The sequence below is a fragment of the Cavia porcellus genome, unplaced genomic scaffold (genome assembly GCF_034190915.1).
Source record: "Cavia porcellus strain 051 isolate PalLab524CR breed Dunkin Hartley unplaced genomic scaffold, mCavPor4.1 scaffold_18, whole genome shotgun sequence".
NCBI classification, from domain to species: domain Eukaryota; kingdom Metazoa; phylum Chordata; class Mammalia; order Rodentia; family Caviidae; genus Cavia; species Cavia porcellus.
The window spans coordinates 24,169,552-24,195,658 of record NW_026947501.1 but is presented as its reverse complement, the minus strand read 5'-3'; the positions used below and the strand labels follow the sequence as shown (position 1 = coordinate 24,195,658).

Below are 26,107 nucleotides of genomic sequence, written 5' to 3'. Positions count from 1 at the left end.
TGTATGGACAGTGAAAACAGTAGTACAACTAGAAAGGATTCTTGTTTGGGAAGAGAACTTAGAATAGAATAGAAAGTCCAGAAACAGATCTAAGTTTCAGTGGGAAAGGATAGACTTAGGACAAGTAACGCTGGACAGGGAACTGGCTAACCATGAAAAAAAAATCACCATCACTATATAGCAAACTAAATTCTAGATGGAGAAGTTTTTACATAAAAATCACAGGAATAAATGTACTAGAAATAATTAATTTTTTTTTTAAAAAAAATCTGTGTATAGGGGCTGGGGATTTGGCTCAGTGGTGTAAGCACCTGTCTGACAAGTATGAGGTTGTGAGTTTGATCCCAGGTCAAAAAAAGAAAGAAAAAAATCTGTCTATAAGTTGCACAAAACTTTTCAGATCAATAGGAAGAAGGCAAGTACCACAAAAGAAAATGTGCCAAAGGCAGAAGAATAAATACAAATGACCAGTAAAGCATATGGAAAACTGTTTCATTTTTAATCTAGAAAAACAAAATGCTCCCCCCACACACAATTTTTGTGGTGCCAGAGTTGAATCTAAGGACTTTGTGCATAGTAGAGCAAATGTTCTACCACTGAGCTGCTTCCCCAGTCAATAAATATTAGAAAGGCAGAGGTAGGGGGAGGTAAGGGTGTAGCTCAGGGTTGGAGCTAGTATTTGTGAAGATAAGGGCTCAATATCAGCACCTAAAAATAGTCAAGGAAATATTTCTTGCTGGTGAGGGGTGAGGGCATGAGGAAACAGGAACTGATTTTTTGTGCCCGGGTATGTAAATTAGTATACATTCTCTACAGTTCAGCTTAGCGGCATCTATCAAAATTTAAAATGATCATACTTTTAAACATTAGTTACTCGATGGGGCTGGGGATTTAGCTCAGCGGCATAAGCGCCTGCCTTGCAAGCAGGCAGTCATGAGTTCGATCCCTGGTACTGATAAAAAAAACGAAAAAGACAAAAAAAATTAAAAAAAAAAAACATTAGTTACACTTCTAGGTATTTTTCCTGGGACAAGTTTATAAAGAGATGTGCATGAGGATATTTATTAGTGTAGAGTTTAGAAAAACAATCAAGATGGCCATTAATAAGGGATTGATCAAATAAATTATGTTGTGCCCATATACTGATAAAGTGGATCTATAATAATTGACATAGAAAGTTGTCATGTATCTCACACACATATAATATGTGAAAAAAATATAAGAACCTTTCACCTGAATTATATATATAGCGATAATTTTATATGTTTTAAAACATTTACAGCAAGATGTTAGCAGAAATTATGCTTTCTAGCTTGATTGAAAAAAGCTAAATAGGATTCTGAATTTAGAGTGGTGAGTGGGTGACCACATTACCATGGTGGATAGGTAATAAAGAGCCATTGTAAGCTTTTGTGCAGAGAGTGCTGGTAAAAACAGTGATCAGGGAACGGTTTATGGTATGGTGCATGAAATGAATGAAGCAGAAAATGAAGTTAAAGAAACTGATTAAGAAGTAGAAGTGAAAATACAGACCTAAAATAAAGTATCAACTAGGGTAAGTGATGGGATTATAACAGAAAACATTTTTTTTTTTGGTTCTAGGGATTGAACTCATGACCTTGCATATACCAAGCAAACACTTGAGCCTCTGAGCTAAATCTCCAGCCCCAAAATCAATCTTAAAGATATTTCATGGAAGAAACCACTGATCTGGTAATCTGTTAGGCAGGAGAAGGAGGAAGAATAGTTACAAATCATCCATAATGCTACAGTTTGTTTACGCTGTGAAATTGTAAATTTAGGGTGGGGATTTAGCTCAGTGGCATAAGCACCTGCCCAGCAAGCATGAGGTCGTGAGTTCCATCCCCGGTACCAAGAAAAAAAAAGAAATTGTAAGTTTAACTATTACAATAGAAATGGGTATAATTGGAAAGAGGAGTCATCTAGAAGGGGAGGGTAAATTTGTTTCACAGAATGTAAATTGAAGAGCTCATCTAAAACAAAGGTACATCTAAAAAAATATTCTATAGGTCATGGATTACCATTTAGAGCATAATTACTTTTAAAGTAGGACAACAAATGGAAGTGGAGACTGCCTGGACTTGGCACCTTTGACAAACTTTGGGGAAGCATCGTGGTATTTTGATTCTTTCTTCTGTATTTCTTGAGAGACACTGGAGAGGAGTGGTCTGAAGTAGAACCTGAGGGCAAAACTTGGGGAGAAAGTAGGAATGAGAAATAATCATATGTTGTATGTGAAAAAAAATCACTTTGCTGTTTACAAAGTGCCATCATATTGCAGTAACTTAGCCAATACTAAGTTACGTGCTTTCTGTTAATAATTCTCCCTTTTATTTGGATATCAAAACTCAATTAGAAAATACAATTAGAACTCAAACTCAAATTTCATTTGAGTTTAGCCTCAAATTTCATTTCTCATTTTTCTACTCCTACGTTTCAGAGGTGAATTTTCCAAGGAGGAAAAGACTAATGCAAAAGCTGCTCCTTGGAACTAGGAACAGTTATGAGGTGGGCAGAAGGCCAGAGAAGATAGCACACTAAGGTCACTGCACTGTTGTCTGGCTCTTTTAGACCTAATACTCCACTAAACCAGAGAATGTTGGCTATTCCACTGAATTCAAAAGGGAAAAAAGGTCCTAACCTGTCCATAAATAGCTGTGAAATATTTTGGAACGTAGGTTGTCCAGTTTGATTATAATAGAGTTAGTGGTAGCCTAGTGGCTTATTGAATTCTGGCTTCATTCCTTTGAAAGCAATACACTAATAGTGTATTAATTTAGACCAGTGAGGGAAAGGCTTGTTTGCATTAGTTAAATGGAAACAAAAAAAATTTTTTTTATCAGTACTGGGGATCAAATTCACGACCGCCTCCTTACAAGGCAGGTGCTTACGCCGCTGAGCTAAATCCCCAGCCCCGAACACAAAAATTTTTAAGAAGTCATTAATTTTGTTTGTTTTTGGAATCCTATGCTGCTGCTACTTATGAATTCACTAGTTAGTAGAGATCCTAAGAAAAGTAGAAAATCAAGAATCTCTTAAGTCACTTCAGTTTTCCAATGGCAGGTGTACTTATTTATGGAATTAAATTGTTTAACCTATTCCTAACTGGGTGTGATGGCACATGCCTGGATTCAACACTTAGGAGGCCAACGCAAGAGGAGTGCTGAGAGCTCAAGGTCAGCCTGAATTATATAGTAAGAACCTGTCTCAAAAAACCAAACACAAAATAAAAGAAAAAGTATTTAAAGCCGGATGTGGTGGCACATACCTAAAATCCCAGCATTGGGGAGGCTAAAGCAGGAGGATCACTGTAGCCTGGGCCACATGGTGAGTTCAAGGCCACCCTGAACTACATAGCAAGTCCCTGTCTCAAAAAATGTGGAGTATGTTCATAAAATTTTATTTCAAAATAGAGTCTGATTTTCAGATGGTAAATATGCAATTGTCCATGGAATATTAACATTAGAAAAAATTTTTCGAGATTTTTCTGGGCAAACTTCGTTGTTTTAGAAATGAGTAAATCTAGGGAAGTTCAGCAAGGGGCAAAGCCATAGCCATACTGAAGAGCTGATACCCACATCTCATGAAAGGGTTGAAGCCTTCCTGGGATGTTTTGGGGTATGGTGAAATGCAGTCCTTCCTAAGGAATGCCATGTTTGTTCGTACCCTTCAGTTTGAGTGATTCTTCCTCATTGACTTATCCTAGTCCTTCCAGACTGACCCCACAAGGAAATAGTTTCATGAAAAAGGCACATTTAAATGAGCGAAGGCCTAAATTGCAACATGTGAATGAATGCAACTTTATTAAAATATAAGGAAAACCAATACTGTATTAGCAAAGGGGGCCTCAAAGGGCCAATTAGATTGATTTGTAATTAAAGTTATCTGTTCTATAATGGGTATTTATGAAGTTCATTCATTAGATAATCAACTATTTATTAACTGCTAAAAGTCCTGTGATAACTTGAACTGAACCTACTTTTGAGGAACTTAGGTTTAATGCATAAATTATTGTAATTATAAAATAATAGGGTATGACACATATATTAATGCTGTGAGAATTCAGAGGGAGGAGAGAATGTTTCTAACTTTTGGATCTAGAAATGGTAGGTAAGTTTTCTGAAAACAGGTATGTTTTTGCTGTTTAAATAATTTTAAGCTGGGTATGATGATGCATGCCTGTGATACCAGTACTCCAGGATACTGAGGCAAGAGGACTACAAGTTGCAGCTTCACCTGAGCAATTTAGCAACTCAGTGAGACCCTGTTTCAAAATAGTGAAAAAGGCTGGGGCTGTAGTTCAGTGCAAAGACCCTGGGTTCAATCCCCAGTATCAACACAAAAAATTTTAAAGAACACTTTATACTCTGGGAAGAGTATTAATACAAAGCAAAATTTATTCTCATTCATACTTTTTTTTTGAGACAAGGTGTTGCTGTGTAGTTCAGGCTGGCCTGAACTCACTATGTAGTCCAGACTAACCTTGAACTCATGGCAGTCCTCCTGCCTTAGCCTTCCAAATGCTGAGAGAACAGGCACGTGTCACCAGGCCCAGCAGTTTTCATTTATACTATTAAAATTACACTTGTTCATACTATTAAAACTTTGAGCTAGTAGCAGTACAGTTGTTGCCATTCATCATGCTGCTTTGCTAATAACTAAAGCAGTTTTCCCAAAGCAGAACCTTTGGTAAGAGAGGTCTCTCTTGCCAACCAGTGATTCTTGTAAGTGGTGCATGGGAGGCAAGAGAGTGATCTTGCAGGGAGGCCTCTGCACTGATCTTGCAGGAGGCATAAAGTGAGGAGAGTTTAGTGAAAGGAGGATCCAAGATGAAGAGGGGACTATGGATTTATTTTTTGAGGCTTGAGTATGTCCAAGTGCTGTGGGAAAAGAGGTAGTAGAGAGAGAAATTAAAGATGAAGAAAAATAGGAATTGTCGAACAAGATAACCCTCCTCTAGGAGTGGGTGGAAGATACTTGATTGCGAGTACTTAGCAAGTTTACGTTTGATCTGAGGTGAGGACAAAATAGCTAGATTGACATTGCCACTACATTACTATTACATTCCTGTCTTCCCAATACTGCTTAGTCCTCCAACCCTTTTCTTTCTTTCTGAGATGTTAGGCTGATCTTGAATTCTGGACTTAAGTCAGCCTCCTGCCTTAACCTTCTGAGTAGCTGCGACTTAGGGCATCTGCTGAGCACTTCCAAGTTTCATTTAATAGGGACGGAGATGTAATGAAACAAAGCCATTTGGTAAAACTGCAGAAGGCAGAAAGTCAGTGTTTCCTTCTCCTAGGCTTTGTTTGCATTGGGCAGAAGTTGAAATCATCCACTAGGAAAAATAGGATAGTGGAGAGGGTTAGTATGTTTCAGAAAGCTCTCGTTCAAATAGTTGTAGTCTGAGGGACATACAAGAGGGTAGTTGAGCAGTGCTGAAGACTCGCCTGGTATTGGAGATAGTGCGTTTATAGAGAACACAGCCCTCGTGACGTAATGGTTGTTTTAGCACCATGAAGCAATGGAAGGGTTGAAGCAGAGGATGTCTGCCTTCAGACAGGAGCTGTGTGTTGTTAGGCAAACAGAAGAGGTGGAAGAGGAAGACCTAGAATATTGTTAGGACACTTGTCTTCTAGCTATCTAGAGAAAGAATGGAAAAGGGTTGTCAGGCCAGAAATCATAATGAAGATAAAGAACTGGAGTGGAAGTAAAGACAGATGTAGACGTGTGGGAATTCATGACCAGGCAGAGTTTGACTGGTGGTAAGGCAGACTGTGAGCAAGTCCTTGATGGCCAAGAGTGGAGCAGACAACGGCAGTGAGGAGCCGCGTAGCTCTTTAGCACAAGCTTTGGCCAAGGAAGAGTTTGCTTTCTTGTGAGATTGTAAAAACAATGATTTTGAATCAACATCAAGAAAGAATGTCTGTTTTGCCTCTTAGTAGCACTGGGGACTAAAGAATGCTTTTATGGCAGAACCTTCTTTGCCCAGGAAGCAAGTGTCTAAAGGGGCATCAGATTTCAGCTAGAAGGACGACAGCCAGGGCTGTTTCATGTTTGCTTTCTGCGCTGCTCGCCTAAATAATGTAGAGGGTTAATGGGGCCACTGGGGATATATTCTGGCCAAGCAGCAGGACCTCCTCGAAGTCTTGCAAGAGCCAAGTACTCCTGGGGTGAGAGGCTGTGGCCATCTGGTAGGCAAAATCCCATTTGGCTAATAGGCTTTTTTGCGGGGAGGGACCATTTGGGTTCAGGTTGGGCCAGTGCTAATCTCTCATGAGAGGCTAAACAGAAACTTTTAAAAGTTTCTTGCATAAAACTCCAGGAGTCAGTGGACTCTAGAGCATTTCTATTCATTTAAGGTCTTAAGTTTATTTTTCCTGGCTTGCCTTCAGTCATTCCCTTCATGATAGTAATAATGCCTTAAAACCTACAGTTTGAAAATCTGGAAATGCTAAAGTCGTTGTCCATAAAGATGCTTTTGGATTTTCAGTGGTTACAAATTCCTTCAACAATGTTGTTCATGACTCCAAACATATAAAGAAGAAACTTCCAGGTAACTGAAACAAACACAAAATCCTTGTAATTGGTTTTGCTGTTTCTTAACTTGATTCATTTTTACCACTTGGCTATGAAACCTGAGGTGAATGAGTAGTTCATAAAATAACTAACTGCCTGTGCAGCTGTTTTCCCTAAGCAGAAGAGGCCGTGTAGCTCAGAGCTTGCAGTAAGAGCATGCTGCATCTTTTTTGTAATAGTTTGTCTAAATAGTTTGTAATTGCTTTTGCCACATAAAAATGGGAAATTTCTTATCTGGCAAGTCACTATACAAAGAGTGATCAAAATACATGGTGAATGTATAAATTAAAAAAAAATTTTAAAACATTTTAGTAAAACACATTGGCAATAGTCTCCCTAGTGGTATTTCTCCTCACTTTGAACACACTTATCCCATCATGGTTGCCACTTTCTGAAGCAATTCTAGAAGTCCTCTTTCCTGTTGTTATAAGATATGATTAAAAAATACAGAGAATGTTGGGCCAGGTACCATCGGACAGAAAACCAAGATCATAAAGACATTATGGTGTGTTTTCACCTATCTTACTCACCAAATCTGGCACCGTACAACTTCTAGCTCTTCCCCAAATTCAAAATGACTGTAAAGCCAGATGTGGTACATACCTGTAATCCTGTACTTGGGAGGCTGAAGCAGGAGGATCAATGAGAGTTCAAGACCATCCTAGGCTAGCTACATAGTGAGTTCAAGATCACCCTGAACTATATGGTGAGACCATGTCTCAAAAAAAGAAAGCTGGGTGTGGTAGCACTCCTGTAATCCCAGTGCTTGGGAAGCTGAGGCAGGAGGATCTTTACAAATTCAAAACCAGCCTAGTTACAAAGTGAGCCCAAGGCCATCTGGGACTGCATAGCAAGACACCGTGTCATCAACAACACAAAGAATGATGGAACAAGGGTGTTTAAAGCAGGAGGGATTATTTTGAAGTAAATTAATGGCAATGTGTCTTTTACTGTAATACACACACATATGTTTTGTTTTGTTTTTGTTTTTTGTTTGCTTGTGTGTGTGACAGGATTTTGCTGTGCAATTCAGACTGGCCTTGAGCACACTGTGTAGCCAAGGCTGGCCTCAAATTCCTGATGATCCTCCCAAGTGCTGGGATTACAGGCATGCACCACCATGCCCAATCTACTATAACCTATTTTTTAATTGAAACATGCACGTACATTTTAAAAATCACATCTTGCAAATACAGTTAAAAGACAGTCTACAGGTTAGGAGTCTTTGTAATATATATGATAGACAATGGATTCATATTTATAACATATATATAGAAAGTTCCTACAAATCATTAATAAAAGAATAAACCTAATAAAATGGGCAAAGAATGCAAATAGCAAGTCATAGCATAGCAAACAAACTTCATTTAAGGAATTACTCTTATACATAGGTTTATCTAGGCAATGATGTTCACTGTGGTGATAAATATCCATGAATAGGGATAAATATGAAGTTCTGTGTGACTATTAAAACAATGAAGCATGTTCCTGTGTCACCGAAGAAAAGCAAGTATAGAGCAATATGGATGCTGGTCGAAGGTTCCCAGTTGTGGGGGTTTTTGTTTTTTTGCATTTGGTACTGGGAATCAAACTCGTGACTTTGTGCTTGCCTGGCAGACACTGTGCCACTGAGATACATACCTGGTCTCCCAACTTTTGACTCAGGATGTATATATCCTGTTGTAAAATTTATTGCTGGATACCTTTATGTTGACAAATATCTGGGCGTGGTGACTCACACCTGTTATCCAGCACTTGGGAGGCTGAGGCAGGACCGATATGAATTCAATGGGCTACATAAATATAAGTTCAAGGCCAGCCTGTACTATATAGGACGATCCTGTCTCAACAAAACAAAACACCAGAAAAATTAAGGCTATATTTTTCCTTTTCCTTTTTTCTCTTTCTTTTGAGACAGAGTCGTCTGTGTAGTTCAGGCTGACTTCAATATAGCCCAGGCTGACCTCCTGTATCAGCCTCCTGAATGCTGGGGGTGCAGGCATGAGCTGTCACACCCAGTTTAAGGCTAGTTTTCAAATGATGTCATTAGTGAATTAAGTGTTAACTTTTGCTCTCCTCTTAAGGAAAATAGATTTATTCTCCATCATTACCTCCCCCTCTCTTTTTCAGCTTAATCTAGTATTACAAATTTTTCCCTAGGGAATAAAATGTAGGGAGCTCTCACTACTACTACTTTCTTCACAGGAACTAGAAAGGTTCTAAAGGGACCATTTTGCCTGCTGTTACACCTTTTGTTGTGATGAAGGAAGGAACTCAGAGCTCAGGATTCTGTGTTGCTGGGGTTTGCCTGTTTTTGGTGTTCACTGGCTTGCAGAACTCTTGCCCTCCTGTGTTGCAGAGGTCTCCCTGTGGGGGCCGTACTCACTCCATCCCCTAAAACAGGAAAGGGAAACCTAGTGGTGCAGGGAGTCGAGGCTCAGAACTGGCCTAGGCCACGGGAGAAACTTGTTCCTTGCATTTTCCTTGTCACTTTTTTGGAGGGACTTCCTAAGCTGGTTTTAATCTTGTTCTCAGGTCTCCACCAAGGTAGGTATAGGAGTATTTGAAGTTCATTGTCATTTTATTTACCTTGTCACTAGAATTTGAGACTGTAGAGTGCTAGCCTAGAAACAGGCATTCCATCATAGCAAGTGGCATGGGGATTTAAACCCTCTTGTCTTTCCAATAATAGGCAATACCTTTGGCACAGGAGCATTGCTTTCCTTCCTTAATCACAGTCTTTGCGTCAATAGACTTATGGGAATTGTTTTAAACTTGTTATATAAGCTTTTCTCTGAGCTGGAGAGTTTACATAGAGTGGTGTAATAGAAATTAAAACAAAAACTGAATTGGCTAGTTCTACTTATAGAGGGGTGGTATAATTCATAGGCCTAAGGGCGGAAAATCATTATATTCCATTTATCACTACAGAATGGTGGTGGTAAAGTTCAAAATTTTTTGTTCCTTGGTGCTGATCAAGGGTGGAACCTGGAGTGTATGGTTTATAGAACACCTGATTCTAACTTGGAAAGGGAATGGGGGGCTAAATTGCTTTAAGTGACATAAAGGGAATTTAGCTTCCTGAGAGAAGAGAATATTTCCCCTGCTACCAGTGTTAGGTGCATGTTGTAAGGATGAAGGTGTGGTAATGTAAGACCCCTCTATCCCTTCATATCTTCAGAGAAGTCTGATGAACACATTATTTGGAATGTGTATACTTGTATTTTTCCTTTTTTGTAAAGCATGGAAAAAGAAAGGTGGATTTCACATCTGGGACAATTAAAGCAGAAGGAAAAGACCAGCTTCAGGAGGTGAGATGCTGGTGAGATGAAAACTTCCCCAAAAGCGGGAGTTACAGCCAAAGGGATTTCTAAAGGTATTAGTTGCTGGGAATTTGAAGATTCTAGGAAAGCCATTGGAGTTCTCACAGAATTTGGGATAGGGATCCAGGCAGGTTTGTTTTTTTTGTTTTGTTTTGTTTTTGTCTTTTTGAGACAGGGTCTTGCTGTACAGTTCAGGTTGACCTTGAACTCACTTTGTAGCCCAGGCTGGTCTTGAACTCGCAATGATCCTCCTGCCTCAGCCTCCCTAGTGCTGGGATTACCGGCATGAGCCACCACGCCCTGCTTGATCCAGGCAGTTTTAAAAGCATGCCCCAGGGTAGGATGGGTGCAGCTGACATCTAATTGTTGTGCTGTGTACCTCAGAATGTTTAACAGTGGTTCCCCAAGATTCTGCTCTGTCGATACTCCAGCAGCTAACATGTTACAGTACTCCTTTTTGCCCAGCAGAATCTATTTTCAGTTCAGACTCATAAAGGAAAGCAAAACTTTCCAACAAAGGATTCTGTCACACTCTGCTCTCCTTATCAGTTGTGAAGAATTTGAAGACCCCCAGTCCTGCCGTTGTTGAGTTTAAAGGGATTTGGGGAAAGTCTCCTGCAAAAACCTTGGGACTTTAAGATTGCTCTGAGTAAGGACCTAAACATACAGTAACACTCGAGGAAATATCCTAAATCAAAAAGCCAAGGTCTCCGAGTAGCTGGAGTACAGACAGTAAAAATGCAACTAGTGCTCCACTGAACACTAGCGCTGCTCTTGCTCACCTCGGAATGAGAGCCTGCTTGATGGAAGAGCCCACTGTAGTCTTTTTTTTTTTTAAATTAGTATTTTTTGTCTTTTTAAGACAATGTCTCACTACGTAGTCCAGGCTGGCCTTGAACTTGTTTATGTAGCTCAGGATGGCCTTAAACTCACAGTGATTCTCTCATACATGCCATCATACTTGGCATTAGTATGTGTTTGCAGTACATAATATTTAGATTCCTTGTATAGAATTGGTATATATACATATCACATCTTAATGTCTTTTCTCACTCTTTCTTCCCCAATCTCGATTCCCTTCCTATTTGAGAAAGATCTATTTTCTTATTACCTATCATCTATCCTTCATTTTACTCTTTATTTATAATGTATTCTTTTTTTTTTTTTTTTTGTACCAGGCAGTAAACTCACAACCTCATGCTTGCCAGGCAGATGCTTATGCTGCTGAGCTAAATCCCCAGCCCAATTTGATTTAATCTTAATATCCACTGTCACGGTAAACTTTGAAGAAAGTAGAGGTCACTGGGCTTTGACTGTCCAGCATGCATTCTCCTTTTTGAGTAAGAACACTTTGGTTGCTTTGGGGGGCCACTGTGCTAGTCATTCTGAGAGAAGGGTCTGGTGGGGTAAGTCCGTCCCTTGGAGAACACTGGACTGTGCCAGTCAGAGAACTACAGGGGACAAGGGCTTGGGTTCAGGGCCAAACCAGGCTAATCAGGGATTTCTTGGTTTTTTTGGAACTGCTGTATTAAGAAGTACATTTGTGTTCCTCTTTCAGCTGGGCTTCATGTTGCTGGGGGACCATTGTGCCACTCTGGTGGGAACACTTGCCAACAGAGATGAAGCCTGAACTGCAAGACAAGAGAAATGGAGACTATATGACAGCTTTTGAGTACCTGGATCTTACCACGCCTTAAACTAGTGAAACCATGGATATTTCCTTTACATGGATCTACACCTTCTTTTTCATTCTCCATCTCTTAATGAGAATTTGACTTGAATTTTTGTCACTTGTAGCTATAAGTGCCTTAATTAATCAATGACATAAAATATATATAGTTCTCTTTTTTTCCTTTTTTTGGTACTAGAACTCGAACTCAGGACCTTGCACTTGTCAAGCAGGTGCTTATGTTGCTGAGCTATATTTTTAGCATATATATTATTCTCATGACAGTGTATGGTTCAGCCTTTTTCAAAAGATCTTTGTTTTTTTAAGATGGGTGAGGTGGCACACACCTATAATCCCAGCACTCAGGAGGCTGAAACAGGAAAATTGCTATGAGTCCAAGGCCAGTCTGGGCTACAAAGTGAGTGCAAGACAAGCCTGAACAACATAGTATAACCCATCTGAAAAAGATAGAAAACAACAGACAAACAAAAACAGAACAGTAAAAGACACATCGCCACTATTACACTTGAGAATATTTGCCTTTACTTCAAACAGACTTTTTGGGGAGGGAGGAGAGTTTGAGACAAGGCTTGCTACATCGTTCAGGCTGACCTTGAAGTCATTATGTTGCCCAAAATGACCTTGAATTCGTGGTGATCCTTCTGACTCAGCCTCCCCGGTGCTGGAATTACAGGAGTGTAGCGCCATTCCTAGTGTTTCTGACACACTTAACACAGCATTCTTGCGACTTTCTGGAGCAGTTCTTAAAGTCTTCTTTGCAAAAAGTGATTTAAAATACAGTGAATGCTGCTGCCAAGTGCCATCCAATCAAAAGACAGTCTTGGGGCTGGGGATTTAGCTCAGCGGCATAAGCGCCTGCCTTGCAAGCAGGCAGTCGTGAGTTCGATCCCCGGTACCGATAAAAAAAAGACAAAAAAAAAAAAAAAAAAGACAGTCTTGTAAAAACATTACTGTGTGGTCCATCCACCTTATTCATTGGATCTGATACCAGAGTTAAAATGACCATGAAAAGTAGATGTTTTGAATTGATTCGGGACATTGAGGCATCCATGATAACATGAAATAAGGAGACTTCCAGAACTGCCTCAGAAAGTGACAGGGGAGCTTGGGCATGCTGGTGCATTCCTATAATCCTAGCACTCAGGAAGCTAAAGCAGGAGGATCACCAGCCTGGAGTACAAAGTGAACTGCATAGTGAAACCCTGTCTGCAAAAGAACCGCACCCTCCCCCCAATCGCAGAATGGCAAAATGATGGGATGTGTTCAAAAGCAAGAATATTTTGAGGGGAATTATTTCAATGTGTCTTTTATTTTTTTGGCACTGAACTCAGGACCTCACATTTGCCAAGTTGGTGCTGTGCCTCTGAGCTATATCCCTGGCCCCCTATTTTAATATATTTTTTTAATTAAAATTTCACCATGTTCTATTATCACACCTCATACAGTTGATGCAGAGTGTACTGCTATCTTGATTTGTGGGTTAAGGCACAGCATAATTGGCAAAGCCATGGAAGGAAACCTTGACCCCTATGGATCTCTCCTGTATTACCCACAGCCCCAGTGTACACCAAGAATTTTGTCTCAAGGAGGTGGCTAATTCCTATTTGATTATCAATCCCTTTATCACAACATTAATTGTTTTTTGTTTTTTTGAGACAGAGTCTTGCTGTGTCGTTCAGGGTGGCCTTGAGTTCACTGTCTCAGTCTGGCCTTAAACTCACAGTGATCCTTAGCCTCCTGAGTGCTGGGATTATGGCCATGCACCATGTATACCCAGCATATCACTAATTCTTGTGTGTTTTTTTTTTTTGTTTGTTTGTTTGGGTTTTTTTTTTGTCTTTTTCCTTTTTATTGGTACTGGGGATTGAACTCACGACTGCCTGCTTGCAAGACAGGCGCTTATGCCGCTGAGCTAAACCTCCAGCTCCCAATTCTTGTGTTTTGATTGGAGCATTTTATTAAAACATGCGGTAGTATGGTTCTGCCGCAATATTTGGAAAACCTTGCAGAGAAGGTTTTGTACCCAGAAAGTCACTTTATTGCTCCTGTGTCTTTATAAAACCACTTGTTTCCCTGGGGTAGTCCACTCTCCCATCAGCTCTTGCAGGAATGTGTTGGAAACTGTAGGAAAGCCAAGACATCAATGAGGGAAAAGTCCTGGCCTACAGAGACTTTACTCCTTAGCCTAAAACGCAACTACTGTAGTATAGGGGCTCACTCCTTAAGTACTTCTGAGTGGAGCAGCCTTCAAGTTTGACACCCCCTGCCCAAACCAGAAATTGACTTTCAGTTTGTTCCCCTGCCTGCTTTCCCTAAGGAAGGGGAGTGTTTGCTAGAGTGCTTGTAACTTTCACTGGCAATTGACAGTTTACCAGTCACTAAAGCTGCCAAAGGCTTTTGTGCTATAATAATCCTTTTCCTGTTTAAAACTCCAGGGATTTTTTTATTGTTGCCAATAGTTTTTCAAGTCAGCAATTACATTGTAGATTATGTAATTCCTGGGTATTAAAAATAGAAAAGACCAGGGTTTGCCTCTATTTTAACCAAATCAAAATAGAGCAAAGGAAGGAGAGAGAGGGGAAACCCGAGGAGGGGAAAAAGGTCATGTGAGAAGCAGTGAGACCCTGTCCTGTGACCGGATAATACAGGGTAATTTACAGGGCCTTTTTCTGTTGTGACTGATGGGATGCACTCCCTTTCCTTAGCCTATTTCTGGGAGTCAAGTTCTGCCAAGAAGTCCTTTTAGTCCTGTGGATATTCCTTAGCTCAGACTTGTTATCTTTATCAGCTTCTGTTAAGCAAAGTGACTACCAAAGGAGGGATTTGAATTTGATGGTTTCTCAAGTTCAGATTTTTTGGGTCTTAATTTTAGGATCTTTACAGTCAGTTTGTTTCTGTTGTTGCAGTGATGGAATGAAGGGGTAGCTTATGTGAAGAGTCTTTGGCATCTCAAATATTTTAGTCCCTTGACCCAGACCATCCCAAATAAATATTCAGTAAAATATAAAACCATGTATTATCTATGAAAACACAGCTTCCAGATAGAGCCTCTAATTTTCTCACGTCCTGCCCTATCATCTGCTCCCTGAATCGCCTCTTCTAGGCCTCTGACCTAAGAATTCCAGCACTACCCCTAGTTCTCATGTGACCTTGTATCAGTTCCTTCGCCCTTACTCTGACTTAAGGGATATTTGCATTTTTCTAGAGACCTTTGGAGTAACTAACTACAAGAGCTTAAATGGTAGAATCTTAGGTGCCACATGGGTTCGAAGCTGGAAGACATCTAAAGGCATGACAGATCACATCAAATCATATCAGGCTTCCTACAGTGTCTCCCCCAGAAGCACCTATAGAGGGAGGTTTTCGGTTAATCATGTGTAATGTAGTTGCTGAGTCTGGATAGAGGCTTTGCAGAAAGAACTTTACCTTCTACTGGTGGCAGAATGGTGGGTACTGTGAGAAAATAATTTCCAAAAACTGAACCAAAAAAGATTGATTGAGTTAGAGATCTGAAAGCTTTGGCTATCAGTTGACTCATTTGCAGATGAATACTAGAAAGTTGTATCCTCATCGTTCCTCATGGTAGCTTCTTCATTCATATGCTTACTCCATCACACTCCTTTTTCAGAACCACCATCTGTACTGGGGTGGGAGAGTGCCAGTAGCTCAGAATGACACTGGTCCCAGGTCCACCTGACTTCACCATTCCTCACCCAGCACTGCCCAACCTATTGGCACTGCAGTGAAAGGAAGAAAGTGCCAATTGTGGATCTCATGGGTCATTTCATGAGAGAGGAGGGAAGAGCTAGGGGCCTGCCTTAGGGAGTTTTAATCATAGTACCCTGGTTGTGAAGTGCCAATGATGGGGTACCTCTTCTAGTAGGATTTTAGTTCTCTGACACTTGAGTTCATATCCATGCCCACCAAAGGCTGAATTCTGTAAGGACCATCAAACATGTGGCATGATCTAGATTTTAATCTGTCCAACTGACTATGTCCCTTCATGTACTTGAACCTGCCTGGTTGAGGGTCATGACTTTGGGTGTGGTCAGTGCCACTGAAGGATTAGTTTTTCTGTATCTGGACAGGGTACCCACTCCAAACTGTCCACATCAGCCAAAGTTGGAGGTCACTGAGAATATCTGCTTTTCGCATCCCACCCCATCTCCCAGTTTTTGGGTAAGGTAAGCAGCCCACTCAAGCACTTGCCTTAGGGACTTCAGTGAATCGAGTACCAAATCATTGGCAGCATTCACCAAAGAATCCTTTCTGCTGGGGCTGGGGATTTAGCTCAGAGGTATAAGCGCCTGCCTTGCAAGTGTGCGGTGGTGAGTTTGATCCCAGATACCGATAAAAATGAAAAAGAACAAAAACAAAAAAAAAACCCTTTCTGCTGATACACAGTCCTCTCATAACTTGCCATCGACATCATGGCAAGTGACATCAGAATTTGACCAAGGCAACATCAGGTACCCTGGGCATCTCTATTCTTTCCCTGGAGGAGGTGGCTCTTATCACTAAAATATTTACTAGGTTTCTGCCACACAGCCATGCATACATTCATGCACCATAGTAGTAGTACTTTTAGTATTCATTAAAATAACGTGGTTACAAAGCTGGAGTGGAAAGAATAACAAATTTAAGTAAATTTTATGTATGTATGTATGTATGTATGTATTTTTGCGGTACCGGAGATCTAACTCACAACCTTGCGCTTGCCAGGCATGTGCTTATGCCACTGAGCTAAATCCCCGGCCCGTAAATTTAGTTTTTATTCAACCACATTGACAATCTGAAATACAGTGTTCATGTGTGTGGGACATTGGACTACAAAGAGCAACGTATTAATGGTGGATCTTTTGGGTGCTCCAGTACTGGGGCTTAGAGCTAGACAACTGTTACCCTTTAGTACACTCCCACTTATCCTTTTGGCCCCCTTCTCTGTCCATAAAAGAGAAGAGTTTGAAGAATGGTCTAAGAAGGCTAAAGATTAGGCCTCAGGACTCCCCATTTGCTACTCCTGCAACTCTTTTGGTGGAGGTTCCAGGAGGTGGGAGTGGGGAGAGGCAGGTGTGAGGGGAGGAGACATGGCACCTCAAAGACACCTGGAGCTACTCTTTATTTCTTTCAACAGAAGATGGAGAGTAAGGAAAAGGGGAGAGAAGGAGTAAGGGTTTGGTGAAGAAGGGATTGTAGACAGGGCAGTGAGTTAAGCCAGGGTGCTACCTTTCAGGGAGGCAAACAACAATGTCCTGGCAGCCTGGACCAGCCTTGGTTAGTCCTGAGTTCAGGAGACAGTATCCACACCTTCACTGTACTCTCAGCATCCTTCCAGAGTCGATCAACGTCTCCAGAGACCCATCTCTTAGCTCACAAAGATCACAGCAGGAAAGATACTAGCACTTACCTGCTCTGGTGAGTTTGCATTGTAAGAGGAGACTCTAGAATACTATTTCTACTGTTCCTGTATTACTAAAACTATTAGTGATTCTTCAGTCGATTTTGATCATCTTAGTTTTTCTCAAAAAAACCAAAATCATTATGATAGTTATTCCTATCTAATCCCTAATATATTTTGTCTTTTTCGTTTGTAGTATCACTTTTAATACTTCAGTCTCTTTTTTTATGATCAGTTTGGTTACTAGTTTATGTGTTTTCTCTAAGAATCAGCTTTTGTTTTTATCTCTTTTAACTTCATTAACTTTCATTTTTAATCACTTAAAAACATTTTGTAATTAAGAAAAGGATCACTTTCTCTTGTAAATTATTATTTTAAAAAAATTATTTATTTAGAAAAAAGACAAAGAATGAGACAAAGCAAAAACAAAAAAAACAGGGCCAGGATTAATAGTGCCTCCCTGACAAGTGCAAGACCGTGAGCTCAGGCCCCAGTATGAAAAACAAATACAACAAAAAGCAAAAAACAAACCCCCCAAAAAACTAAGGTGGCTGATAGACATAAGATAACAGCAATTAAGAGTGTGTCTTGTAACAGTAGACTTCGGGCTCAGTGGAGGCACATTAGAGAAGCATCTTAGCGCAGTGCCCATTGGAGAGGCCATACCCCCCTCCACCCCCTCTTTTATTTCCTTGTGTTAGTCAAGGCACAGGCCTCTGTTTCTTTTCCTGTAACTCTTGACTAATAGAAACAGCCCCACCTGCCTCACCTCATGGTTTTATCATGTAAGATAATGTGGAAGAGATAAGACACCTGCCCTCCTGCTCAGCCCACAGCTGTCTCCCTGCAGGTGTCAGTAGGGAGGGGCTGGAGGAGCCCACTGAGTCTACAGAGCTGCCTCCGAGGCCTGCCTCTGAAGGAACATGGTTTTGAGGGTCTTAGTCTTGCTTTGGTTTTCTGTATCTGCTGTTTTGTCTCATCTTTGACTATATTTTGTGTATAGGATTTTATAATTGTATTCTGTGAGGAGGTGAGTAGAAGGGGTAAGTGTGCTGAAAACAGGACCCAGTACCTGATAGGGACGGATGGTCTTCATCACTAGTTCACATAGTCTCAGATCCTTTCTATACTCTTTAAAGCTTTATGGAATATAATGGATACAGAAATTGCACACATTTAATGTATATATCTTGAGTTTGAATGTGTGCAATACTGTCTCCACAACCAAGGTACTAAAGGTACTAAATGTATATTTCTCACCTCCAAACATTTCTGTGTGTGTGTGTAAGAATTTAAGATGACGTGTAGTGTTGATCACAAGTGCTATGTTGTACAGAAGTTTTTTAAAAAAAATTTTTTTTTTACTTTGAAAGTAGTAAAATACTACAAATCAAGACAGAATAAAGCCAACTGAGACCATGTAGTGAAATTGGTACAGAACTTCACAGCAGGTTACCAGGATAACAGTAATAGGTATCACAGTATATTTTGTTATCTTTACAATAGTTGTTCTTTCAATCACGTATATCAAAATAAAATGAAATACAGAACATTATAGGACTTATCAAAACAATATTGAATAGGGCAGTACCATTAATCAGAATAAAGCAAAAGAGAAATTAAAATATTTGCCTTCAAAGAGATGGTAGAAGGAAATCCCCCTTATTTGCTGTGGTCAACCTCCCAGGAGATGCTCAGATGTCTGGTTCCCATTTGCTAACGGGGGGAGGGGGGGACAGGGGAAGGGGGTAGGGGAAGTGGGATGTTAGACTCTAGGCCATGCACCACTAGGTTCACTATTGCATAGCAGGGAGGCAGGCTGGTTGCTTGGTTTCTTTCCCAGTGTCCTGAGTTCCAACATGGTGCAGATCTCAGGAGACACTGGTGGTTCTCCTCCTGGAAGGGCTGCAGTCTGCCACCCCGCCCCCACTTCCCAGGGAGGCGAGCTGCTTGCTTGGTTTCCCAGGGCCCTAAGTTCCAACATGGTGTGGACCTCAGGAGATACTGGTGGTTCTTCCCCTGGAATAGCCCTGTACAAAAAAATCTTTAGAACTTACTCATTTTGCATGTAGAATGGATAAAGAAAATATGAGATATACCTATAATGGAATATACATATATATAAGCCTTAAATACGCTATATGTGTAAGCCTTATTAAGCAAGGAAAATCCTGCTATCTGCAACAACATGGGTGGACCTAGAGGGAACCATGCCAAGCAAAACCAGCCAGTCATAGAAGAAAAGCATTGCATGCTTCTACCTATATAACACATATTCCACTTATATATAAATTGAATGGTGGCCATTGGGGTGGGGAGGAAAGAGAAATGGGAAATCATTTTTCAATGGACATAAAGTTCCCATGATAGTTGGTCATGCTAGAAATCAAACCTAGGGTAGGTAAGGTAAGTATTCTACCACTGAGCTACACCCCTGGCCTCCAAAATTTTTCTTTAAATTGTTTAATACATATAGTCTTTTGAGGGATGTAAATTAAAACAACATTGAGATTTCATCTCACCCTATAAAGAATAGATACTACCCAGAAATTAACCAATAACAAAAGCTGACGGAGCTATGGGGAAAAAGGAACCTTTTTCCACTGTTGGTGGGAGTGTATCCTGCTACAACCACTGTGGAAATCAGTATGGACATTCCTCAAAAAACTAGAGCTAGAGATTCTATTTGACCCAGCGATTCCCCTGCTGGGTATCTTCCCAAAAGAACTAAAAAAATAAAAAACAGGGATATATGCATACCTATGTTTAGCAGCACAATCTGTAATAGCCAAATCTTGGAAACAACCCAAGTGCCCATCAGCTGACTAATAGATAAAAAAGTTTTTTATATAATGGAGTATTACTCTGTCATAAAAAGAACATGCTTCAGACATTTCTAGGAAAATGGATGCACTTTGAGTTTATACTCTTTAAGTGAAATACATTGGACAGATGTGTTAATTACGCATTGTTTCTCTTGGTATGAGAAACTGAAAGTGTAAATAGGGACCAAAATGTATAATAGGTATTGTGAAATAAAATGTTCAAATGGGGAAGGGAAAGAGAGAGGAGGGAGAAAGGAGAGGGGAAAAGTAAAAAAAAAAAAAGTGAGAAAAGGAAAACATGGAAACAAAGTTTTGTAAATGGGGAGTGGATTGGAGAGAGGGTAGGGAAAGGCGAAAAAAAGTTATTTTGTGTGAAGGTATAAATTCTGTATGATGAATGTGATTATATGTCTAAAAAGCATACCAATAAAATCTGATTTAAAAATGCACATAAAATGTGCATATCCTCATATCCTGTATGAGTCAAGCTGAAGACCTGGCTTTGAACTCATGATCTTCTTGCCTCAGCCTCCTCAGTGCTGGGATTTCAGGGGTGCACCACCAAGCCCACTCATCTTTTTCTATTGGTACTTTTTTGGTAGTCTAATGAAGTATTTAAATTCATAAAAGCTTTATTTATTTTGTCTTTTTGAAATAGAGTGTAACTATACCATTCAGGCTGGCCTTAGAACTCACTTTGTAAGCCCAGGTTAGCCTTGAACTAACTCATAGAGATCCTCCTGCCTCAGCCTCTGGAGTGCTGGGATTACAGGCATCCGTCACCACAACTGGAAATTTTTATATATTTTTGAATCATATTTCATTGGTACACTTTAGGTGTACATTATGATCACACTTGTTATAGGGAATTTGTCCCTGTACATGACCATCTCATTGCTGCTTTTTCCCTTCTCCCTTCAACTCCTCTCCCCCTCCTTACTTACAAAAGCCGTTTCTCTCTTTTCCCTTCTGTTCTTTTTTCTCTCCCTTCTTTCCTTTCCCCTCCCTGTCCTTGTTCCCCTCCTCACTGGAATATTTTCTTCCCATTTCCCAGTATCTATTATATATTTTGGTTCTTATTTATACTTTTGGTTTCTCACATCAGAGAAACAATCTGGTATTTACATGTGTATCCAGTTTATTTTGCTTGAGAATATCAGGCCCACTCATCTTAATTGTTTTTTGTTTTCTGTTTTTGGGTTTTTAAAATTTGTTTGTTTGTTTTTGTGGTGGTGGAGATTCAAACCAGGGCCTTATGCATGAAGTACTTTGCCTCTGAACTATATCTCCAGCCCATCTTAACCATTTTTAAGATATGGTTCAGCGGTATTAATTATACTCATGCAGCTATCAACTTTTCACCTTAAAAACTGAAACTCTAGCTGGGATAGAGTTTGGTGTTGCCCACTTGAAATCCCAGTACTCTGGGGAGGCTGAGACAGGAGAATCAGAAATTTAAGCCCAGCCTGGTCAATTTAGCAGTTAGCAAGCAAGATCTTGTCTCAAAAATATAAAAAGGGCCTGGAGATACAGCTCAGTGCAAAGAACCCTAGGCGCAGTCCACAGTCCTGAAAAACAGAAACAAGTGACACGGAAAGAAGCTCCAAACAAAAACCCCTGAAGCTAATGACAGGAAGCCCGGAAGTAGACTTAACCATCGGAGGGGCTCGGGGAGGGGAGAGGAGAGGGACAGTTGGTAACGGGACGAGAGCGATCAAAATGCTTCATCATATACACATAAGACCAAAACAGATCTTATTCTGGGTTTTTTTGTTTTGTTTTCTTTCTGAGGTTTTCCTTTTCCTGCTTTTTTTTTTTTTTTGAGTCAGAGTCTTGTGATGTAATTCAAGTTGGCTTTGACCTGTCTGCTGACCTCAAATGTCAAACTCATAGCAGTCTTCCTGCTTCAGCCTCCTAAGTGCTGTAATTACGGGTATGTGTCACTGTGTTCGGTTATCTTTTTTCTTTTTCTTTCTTTCTTTTTTTTTTTTTTCTTTTTTTTATGTACTGCTAGAGATGGAACCTAGAGCCACACTGGTGCAGGGTTCTGCACCAGCCCCATTCATTTACTTTTAATTTTAACTTTTATTAATACAAGTTTGTAGCTCAATGATTATATTTATAGTAGGGACTTGGCACATTTATATAATGCATCTGAATTCTTTTTAATTTCCTCTTTCCTTCCTCCTTCCTCCATCTCTTTCATTATTCTGTGTTACTAATAAGTGCTAATAAAAAATCCTGAAACTATGTTTTGATCAGGGGATTGCAAGGAAAATGATTACATAAATGACATGTAATTGATAGTATTACTTATAATGGTCACCCAAGGAGTCAAATACAAAGAAAGTGCAAGAAATTAGTCCACACACTAAAGACCTAGAGGATCCAACTGAAAGCCAGGATCCCACAGAAAGCCAGGATCCCACAGCAGTATCCTGTATGAATCAAGCTGAAGACCTAGAGCCCATGACAATGCCCCAAGTCCAGTTGGAGGCCTAGAGCCTATGACAGTGACTCATGCAAGTGTATTTCACGGGTCTGTGCTGGGAAGGCCCAAAGGTCAGTGGTAGAAGCTAAAAAGTCTGTGCCAGTGGGGTGAGGGAGCTGTGCTGGTACATTGAGAGTAGCATTGGAGCCAAGAAGCAATGCTCAAAATAGGGGCCAGGGCTCCCCGCAAAAGTATTAATACAGGGGAATGAAACTCCCAACCTACTACATGTCAAGTATAAGTTCGTGTTCTCTAAAATGAAGAATAAATTTTAGGAACAACGGAGGTTAAGAGTGGAATATATTTATTGAGAGAAAGAAAGCTGCTGTCTGAGAGACACAAGGGGTCCTAAGTGGGTTGCCAAAGAATCTTATCTTTTTTTAGGGACTTTTATACAGTAAAATCATGGGTTAGATGGATGAAAGGTGAGGAATTTGCAAGGTGGGTGTAAGGCAGGCAGAACAGTGGACAACCAATAAGATTAATTGCTCAGGTAAAATTGATTAAATTAGGAGCAAATGGGGGAGTGAGCCATGTAGTAAGCAGGCGTGTGTAACAGCAGTAACTTCCTGTAGCGGGTGGGATGCTGACTCCTGACTTCCTCAGGGTGATAGAGAACTATCTGGACTGTGGATCCTTAGGATGTGGGTGTATTTGCTTTGCCTTTTGTCTTGAGAATAGGCCCACAGCAGGAGATGATTGTCTCTCCCAAGGCTCCAAGGTATATATATGAACTGCTCTGGCTCCTTTGAGGGCCCAGCCCCGTGTGACTGCCTATAATATTTCTAACTAACTCAGCTGCCTGTAACAGTACCACAGCCATTTTCAGTGACAGTGAGATCCTGAGCTGCTCCGACGATGAGCCAACTATATATCAGGAAGGAAGCTTCTGGAGATTGAATAGCACACCATCTTCTGTCTGGAGCCAGGCAGCGATGCTCAAAGTAAGGACCAGAGCTCCCTAAAAGTGAACTGCAGCCATTGTCAGCAGCAATGTCCCACACTTCTGATAGTAACAGCCGAGTTCATATCAGCATAACAAGCTCCTCTGAGAAAACCAACAGCTCCAAAATAACCAACAACTCCAAACAACACTCACTTAGAACCCACTTCTCCTGTTTATGCTGGCAGTCCTCGGGTAGACCCTCTACGCTCAGCATCACGCTGATTCAGTTCAGCTGGTGTTTAAGTTGACCATCAATTTTCAGTCCATCGGAGTATATAATATTAAATTATGACTCCCTTTCCTCATCTTCTAGCCACCACTACTGTACACTCTGATCCAGCGTCCCAGTGTCTTCAGTGTCCATGTTGTAGCATATTTTAGAATTTCCTGCTTGTGGCTGAATAATACTCACTGAATATATACTCTGTGTTTCAGCCATATGTTGATTCTTTGATGAGCATTTGGATGCCTTATACCTTGTTAGCTCTTACGATAATGTTGCCGCAAGTATGGGTGTACAAGCATCTCTTGAAGACTCTATTGTCAGTTCTATTAGGTATATAACTAGAAGTAGATTTGCTAGATGGGTATGTGGCAATTCTATTTTTACTTATTTTAGGAACTGCCATATTTTTGCCAGCAGCTGCACTATTTTACATTCTCACCAGTACTGCCCACAAGGCCCACTTCATCCATTTCCTTGCCGATACTTTTTACTGTTTTTTGTTTGTTTTGCCGTGCTAGGGACTGAACCCAGAGCCTCGTTCATGCTAGACAAGCATGCTGCCACTGAGCTACAGCCCCAGCCCTATGTCTTAGTTACTCTTCTCATGGCTGCGACAGAATAACCTATACCCAAAGTTCAAGTGGGAAAGGTTCAGTAGGCAAAGGGTTCAGTCCATCATCAGCTACTCCAGCGCAAGGTGGCACATGGTGGTGGAAGACAGCAAAAGCAAAAGAGGGGGCCAGGGACAAGCCTCTTTCTGTCCCTTGTGTTGTATTGAGTCTACCTGCCATAGGATGGGTATAGAGCTCCTACCCTTAATCCCAGAACTAGAGCACGAATCAATGACAAACTTTAGATTCAGCCATCTCCAAAAACCCCACTCCTCCTGACTGCATGAGGTTTTGGGGGACATCTAGACACAAAAAAAATATATATATATTTTTTCAAAACAGCATCTATGTAGCTCAAACTGGCCTTTAAATTACTGTCTAGCTCAGGCTGGCCTCAAGCTTGTAGCAATTCTCCTGCTTCAGCCCCTTGAGTGCTGGGATTATGGTCATATGCCACCACACACAGCTCCATTTTTTATTTTTAAAAATTCACTTATTTTAATTGCAATAATTGTGTGGGTTTATGATGTACAACATGATGTTTTGGTATACAAAGACTGATGAAATATATGGCATATGTTTGAAACTTTTTTTTCTAAAAAAATTGCCACTTTTATCCCTTAGAATATGTACCCCTCCCTGCTCTGAACACACGTACCCTATTGTTTTTGCCATTTTCTAAAGTAGTTCTGGAAGTCTACTTTTGTATCTTTACAGGATGTGATAAAAAATATAGCGAACTTTTGTGCCATCCACTGGAAGGGCAGGCTTGTAACCGTATTCTAATGTTTGGCACTGAGTGACTTCTGGCTCTTCTCTGAAGTCAAAGTGATGATGGAAGGGAAACGTTTTGAATTGACTGGGGACACAGAGACAGCCCTGATGGCACAGCTGAAGGCATGAAATTACTACCTAGCTCAGGCTGGACTATCTAGAGTTGGGAAAGTGGCCAGAATGCTAGGTGAGTGTATGTAAAGTCAAAGGAGTATACTGAGGGGGATTAATATAGTAAAGTTTTGTAAAATTTAAACATTCACTATTTTATATCACACTTCATATACCTATGCCTTGCAGAATGGCTACATCAAGCTACTTACCAATGTATGCTCTTGTTATGATTTATACATTGTATCAACTTGAAAAGTCTAGAAGCTTAACTTAGGGATTCAGCATTTGAAAAGCTCAGAATGTGAAGTGATTCAGCAGGGGGCCAGGGTCCCTAGTTTGGAACATCCTGTATACATAAAATAGGCAAATGAGGAAGGAATGATTGCTGCTTCTTGGGCTACACAGTAAGTTGGAGGCTGGCCTAAATTCTATATCAAGACCCTGTCTCCACCACCTCCTCAAAAGAGAAAAGCTCATAATTGTTAATATCACCACTGATTTCATCAAAACGTTTAGGTATTGAAAAGTCTTTAGGTAGACACTGGTATGGACGGAAGTTCTCCAAAATTCTAAATCTTCATTTGACCAGTTTTGCTACTGACAACAAATTGTTTTCCTCGAGAGGTCATTCATTCATTTTCCTGAAAATGTCTGTTAAAAACCCAGTTTGAAGTCAGGCACTGTGGCACATGCCTGTCATCCTAGCACCTGGAGCTCCAGTTTTTTCCATTTTCGCCTGGACGTTGTCTGCTGGCTGCTGGCACAGACTGTGCAGCTTCTGCCTGGGACTCCGTCAGCCTTCACTGGAGACTCTTCAGTCCTCCATCGTAGACCCATCAGCCTCCTGACACGGATTTGCATAGGACACTGCAGTAAGCTCCAGCCCTTGGGCTGGCCTTTCAACCTCTTCCATGCAGACATCCTCTGCACACTCCCCCTTATTCAGCTTTGTGGCTGACCACTGCAAGCCAATCTGGTAATTTCTGATACAGTTGTCTATCTTGTGTTATATCTGTTTCTCTAGTAAATCCCGACTGATACAATTCTCATACTTTTTTTTTTGTGTTGAGAACATGTAAAATCTGCACTTAGCAGGTTTCAAATATACAATA

The 26,107-nt window shown here is 40.5% G+C and overlaps 1 long non-coding RNA gene across 50 annotated transcripts in view; it reads left to right on the top strand.

The window, feature by feature from the left end:
• Positions 1-11,754, top strand: part of LOC106027528 (uncharacterized) — a 70,326-nt gene extending 58,572 nt beyond the window's left edge. For 22 of the 50 annotated variants that reach the window (XR_010040645.1, XR_010040650.1, XR_010040620.1 and 19 more), the window contains 3 exons: positions 9,840-9,908; positions 11,099-11,260; positions 11,479-11,754. This is a non-coding gene — a long non-coding RNA (uncharacterized LOC106027528). The remainder of the gene's footprint in view (positions 1-9,839; positions 9,909-11,098; positions 11,261-11,478) is intronic. The other 28 variants (XR_001201113.2, XR_010040629.1, XR_010040647.1 and 25 more) reach the window with 3 other exon arrangements.
• The last annotated feature ends 14,353 nt before the right edge of the window (positions 11,755-26,107 follow it).